Genomic DNA, 5,620 nt, shown 5'->3' with positions numbered 1-5,620 from the left:
GTAGGGTATTACACCACAACGGTGGCCCGAACCAGTATAAACCCTGTGTCTCTTGTGTTGTTCTTTCCATAGCTTAGATCTTAGCGAGGCGGAGGGGTGCAGGTAGGTAGGAGGCAAAATCTCTGCGCGCACCCCAGTGTTCGAACCTCCAGGGTCTGCCGGAACCTGAAATCCGACATTTGGCGTGCCAGGTAGGGGTGCACCGGAGTTTTCTCTTCCGCCACCGCCACGGCCTGCCTCGCGATGAGTAGCGCGTCGCCCGCTCCGGCCGCCGGCGCCAGCACGGGGGCCAGGGGGCTCCGAGCCCTGGCCCCAGCCCTGCAACGGGTACGGTGGCCGGACAAGTTCAAGCCAATGACGCCGCCGCGCTACGGCGGCGCGATAGATCCGCTGGCCTTCTTGCTGGCGAGCGAGGAGGCCCTCCTCGAAGCTGGAGGTGACGATAGGGTCATGGACAACTGGCTCCCCATGGCCCTCACTAGCGATCCGCGCACATGGCTGCTCCACCTGCCGGCAGCCTTCGTGGCCTCTTGGGAAGAGCCCCGCAGCCTCTTCCCCGCCCATCGCGCTACACCAACACCCCCGGTCATCGCGGCCCTCCTGGGCGGCTCGCAGGCGCCGCCTACAAGTCACCACGTCAAGCCATTCATCCGTCGGGTCAGCGCCGCTTCCACGCGGCAGGGGGCTCTCCCGGACCGGGCGGCGCCCAAGGCCGGCCTGACCTTCAGCTCGGAGGACCACCCCTCCAACTCGGCCTGCTCGGGTGCGCTCCCCATGCTGTGCACCCCCACCATCTACCAGGTGGCCGTCACCAGAACTCTCATCGATGGCGGTGCGGGCCTCAGCGTGCTCTCGGTCGAGGCCTTCAACCTCCTCTGCATACCCCTGGAATGGCTGCAACCCAGCCGGCCCTTCTCAGGCGTTGGGGGCGGATCATCCAGCTCCTTGGGACAGATCCGGCTCCCAGTAACCTTCGGCACCTACAACAACTTCCGCACGGAGCTGGTCGACTTCGACATCGCCCCCATCGGCCTCCCCTACAACGCCATCCTCGGCTACCCAGCGCTGGCCTAGTTCATGGCCGCAACGCACCCAGCATACAACCTCATGAAGATGCCCAGGAGCAGCGGTGTCCTCACCGTGCACGGGGACACCGGAGACGCGCTGCAGGTGCTCAAGCTCGCCTTCAAGATGGCGGCGTTGGCACAGCCCGCCAACTTGGAGACCCCCGAGCCCAAGGGGGCTACACCCGCCAAGAAGAAACAGTTGTTCACCCAAGACAAGGCAGAAACCAAGCAGATACCCGTCGATGAGGACGGGTCCACCAACGCCACTTTCACCATAGGCGCCAACCTCGAACCCGAGCAGGAGGAGGCCCTGGTCGGGTTCCTGCGCGCAAACAAGAAGGTATTCGCTTGGGAGCCTAATCAGTTGGCAGGGATCCCTAGGAGTGTAATTGAGCATCACCTCAACGTGTGCCCCAACGTACGCCCTGTGAAGCAGAAGGCCAGGCGGCAGTCCACAGAAAAGTAGGCCTTCATCGTCCAAGAGACCCGCAAATTAGAAGCCGCTGGGGTCATTCGCGAGGTCCGATACCCGGATTGGTTGGCCAACCCTATCGTTGTGCCAAAGAAGGGAGGGAAGGAGCGCATGTGTGTCGAATTCACCAACCTCAACAAAGCATGCCCGCAAGATCCGTTCCCGCATCGACCAGATCGTCGATTCCACCGCGGAATGCGACCTGCTATGCTTCTTGTATGCCTTCTCTGGGTATCACCAGATCAAGATGGCGGTAGAAGACGTCGGAAAGACAGCCTTCCTAACCCCGTGTGGGGTGTACTGCTACACATGCATGCCATTCGGGCTGCGTAACGCAGGGGCGACCTTTCAGCGGCTGATGCACATCACCTTGGGCCCGCAGCTCGGGAAGAATGTTGAAGCTTACGTCGATGACATTGTGGTAAAGTCTCGGGAGGCCAGGACCCTAATACCAGACCTGGAGGAAACCTTCGCAAGCCTCAACGCAGTGAACCTACGGCTCAACCCAGAGAAGTGTGTGTTCGGAGTCCTCTCGGGCAAGCTCTTGGGTTTCCTCGTGTCCCACCGAGGCATCGAGGCTAACCCGGAAAAGGTCAAGGCGGTGGAAGACATGAGCCCGCCAAAGACCCTCAGAGAAATGCAGAAGCTCACTGGGCGCGTGACCGCGCTAGGGCGCTTCATCTCCAAGTTGGGGGAACGAGCGCTGCCCTTCTTCCAGCTAATGAAGAAAAAGGGGCCCTTTGAGTGGACTGAAGAGGCCGACAAGGTGTTCCAGGATCTCAAGAGATACCTGACCAGCCCACCGGTCATGGTGGCTCCACGCCCTCAAGAGCCCCTGGTGCTTTACCTCACCGCCACTCCCTACTCCACCAGCGCAGCCCTGGTGGCGGTTAGAGAGGAGCGTCGAATCAAAACCGCAGCAGCAGCCCGGGACAAGGCAAAACAGGAACAAGGAAGGCCCATAGAAACCGCCACCGCGGCTGAGGAGGATCAGCCACTGCAGAGGAGTGCACCAGAGGTGGAAGAGGCCCCTCTCCCAGATGGCCAGCCTCAGGAGGCCTCATCGCCTCAAGAGGCGCCATGGTCTCCGAAGGGAGCCGCCAGCACTGACGCACCCAACCTTGTTGAGCACCCAGTGTACTTCGTCAGCACGGTGTTGCGGTATGCGAGGGCACGGTACCCCATGCCTTAGAAACTCCTCCTCGCGCTACTGGTGGCCTCGCGCAAGCTGTGGCACTATTTTCAGGGTCACCCCATCAAGGTCGTCTCGTCATACCCCCTAGAGAGAGTGCTCAGGAGCCCTAACTCAGCTGGAAGGGTCGCTGAGTGGAACATAGAACTGCAAGTGTTTTAGCTCGAATTCAGCACGACCAGAGTCATCAAGGGAGCAGCGTTGGCGGATTTTGTGGCAGAATGGACAGAGGCACCAGGCCTCAAGGCCGACGAGGATCAGTCCCTCTCCCCGGGAAGCGAGGCGCCAGAAGGCTGGGTCGTGTACTTCGATGGGGCGTTCTCCAGGCATGGCGCTGGGGCTGGGGCGGTGCTTATATCGCCCACTCAGGACAAGCTCTACTACGCTGTGCAGCTCTGTTTCCATCAAGGTGAAAAGGTCTCCAACAACATAGCGGAGTATGAAGGTTTAATAGCGGGCTTGAAGGCCGCAGCTGCCCTGGGGGTGAAACGCCTCACCATCAAGGGCGATTCGCAGCTCCTTGTCAATTTCTCCAACAAGGTGTACGAGCCGAAAGATGAGCACATGGAAGCCTACCTTGCGGAGGTCCGCAGGATGGAGAAGCAGTTCTGGGGGTTGGAGTTGCAGCATGTGCCCCGTGGCACCAATCAGGAGGCCGACGACATCGCCAAACGGGCGTCCAGGCGGTTACCTCAGGAGCCTGGCGTTTTCGAGGAGCGGCTCTTCAAGCCCTCAGCCCTGCCGTCATTGTCAAACACGGCTCAGCCTTGGGAGGAGCTCCCCCAGCCACCTGCCTCAGGAGCTCCGGCCTGTGGCCCGGCCTCAGGAGCACGCCTGCTCCTGACGATGGAACCTCAGGAGGGATGCTGGATCACAGAGCTCCGGAGTTACTTAACACAAGGGACCCTTCCGGAGAAGGAGGAGGAAGCGGAGCGAGTGGCATGCCAGGCCACGACATACTGCATCAAGGATGGAGAGCTCTACCGGAAGCGACCAAACGATGTATCCCTGCGCTGCATCTCCAGGGAGCAAGGGAAGGAACTGTTGGAAGATATACACGGCGGAGACTGTGGACATCATTCATCATCACGGGCCCTCGTCGGCAAGGCGTTCCGTAGTGGATTTTATTGGCCCACCACACTCAATGACGTCGTCGAACTAGTGAAAGCTTGTGAGGCCTGCCAGTTCCACGCCAAGCAGATCCATCAGCCAGCAGGAGGTCTGCGGACTATACCCCTTTCGTGGCCATTCGCAGTCTGGGGGTTGGACATCTTGGGCCCATTTCCTCGGGTGCCAGGGGGCTACCGCTACCTCTATGTCGCTGTGGACAAGTTCACCAAGTGGGCTGAAGTAGAGGCTGTCCGCACCATTCCCGCGGGTTCTGCGGTCAAGTTCATCAAGGGCATCATGAGCCGGTTCGGGGTGCTGAACCGCATCATCACGGACAACGGTTCGCATTTCACCAGTAACCTCTTCAAAACATACTGTGCTAACCTTGGAACGCAGATATGCTACGCTTCGGTGGCGCACCCCCGAAGCAACGGACAGGCCGAGCGAGCCAACGCAGAGGTCCTGAGGGGCCTCAAGACCAGGACGTTCAAGAAGAAGCTGGAGGCCTGCGGCAGAGGTTGGTACGACGAGCTTCAGTCCGTGTTGTGGTCCATCCGCACAACCGCGACCAAGCCGACTGGAGAGACCCCGTTCTTCCTGGTCTACGGAGCCGAAGCGGTCCTCCCTCACGGGGTCAGACGTCGCTCCGCGCGGGTCCTAGCGTTCGACGAGGCATAGCAGGACGCCATGCGGGGGATGGACCTTGTGCTGGGGGAGGAACGTCGCCGAGAAGTCGCGCTGCGAGCGGTGAGGTACCAACAAGCACTGCGGCGATATCACTGCCGCAACATCCGCCCCAGAACTCTCGAGGTAGGAGACCTCGTGCTCAGGCGGGTTCTCTCCAGGGAGGGGCTCCACAAGCTCTCTCCCATGTGGGAGTGCCCGTTCAAAGTTGTTCATGTTTCCAGGCCCGGCTCCGCATGCTTGGAGACTCAGGAGGGGGTGCCGGTCCAGAACGCATGGAACATCCAGCACCTCCGGAGGTTCTACCCCTAAAAAGGCCCAGAGCCTGTGAAGAAGGCGAATGCCTGTGAAGCTGTAGCGTTTTGGAAAAGGCCCAGAGCCTGTGAAGAAGGCGAATGCCTGTGAAGCTGTCACGTTTTGGAAAAGGCCCAGAGCCTGTGAAGAAGGCGAATGCCTGTGAAGCTGTCGCGTTTTGGGAAAGGCCCAGAGCCTGTGAAGAAGGCGAATGCCTGTGAAGCTGTCGCGTTTTGGAAAAGGCCCAGAGCCTATGAAGAAGGCGAATGCCTGTGAAGCTGTCGCGTTTTGGAAAAGGCCCAGAGCCTGTGAAGAAGGCGAATGCCTGTGAAGCTGTCGCGTTTTGGAAAAGGCCCGGAGCCTGTGAAGAAGGCCAACGCCTGTGAAGCTCGCCGCCCGTGACACTCTCACGTAATAATGAGTTGGGGTTGTACACGCCTCGGAGTCTCAGGAGCGCCGGCCTCAGACCCTGGGGCTCCCTCCCATGCCCAGTGGCAGCACTTAGCTCCGCGCTGGTGAGAAGACGTCGAAGACTAGATTAGGTGCCAGACGTGGCTTTTCATATGCTTTCTGCAGTTGGCTTGTTCCTTCTCATTCGAAGTTTTATTGAAGTTGTTGCCGTCTTTGGCTTGTGGTTCTTCGACTTTTCACTCTCCTGCCTCGATTTCTCTTGTGCAAGGCCTCGCGAGGGGGGAGGCAGCCGAGCGCCCTCACGAGTGTTCCTGTCCTAGTCGTTCAAAGGGCTCGCGAGTTGGGTCCATTACAGGAGCACCCCTCCAGTCCGTGCCCCACTGGCACCGC

This window comes from Triticum dicoccoides, chromosome 1A (genome assembly GCF_002162155.2).
Source record: "Triticum dicoccoides isolate Atlit2015 ecotype Zavitan chromosome 1A, WEW_v2.0, whole genome shotgun sequence".
Taxonomy (NCBI): Eukaryota; Viridiplantae; Streptophyta; class Magnoliopsida; order Poales; family Poaceae; genus Triticum; species Triticum dicoccoides.
Note: the sequence above shows the minus strand (reverse complement) of the source record.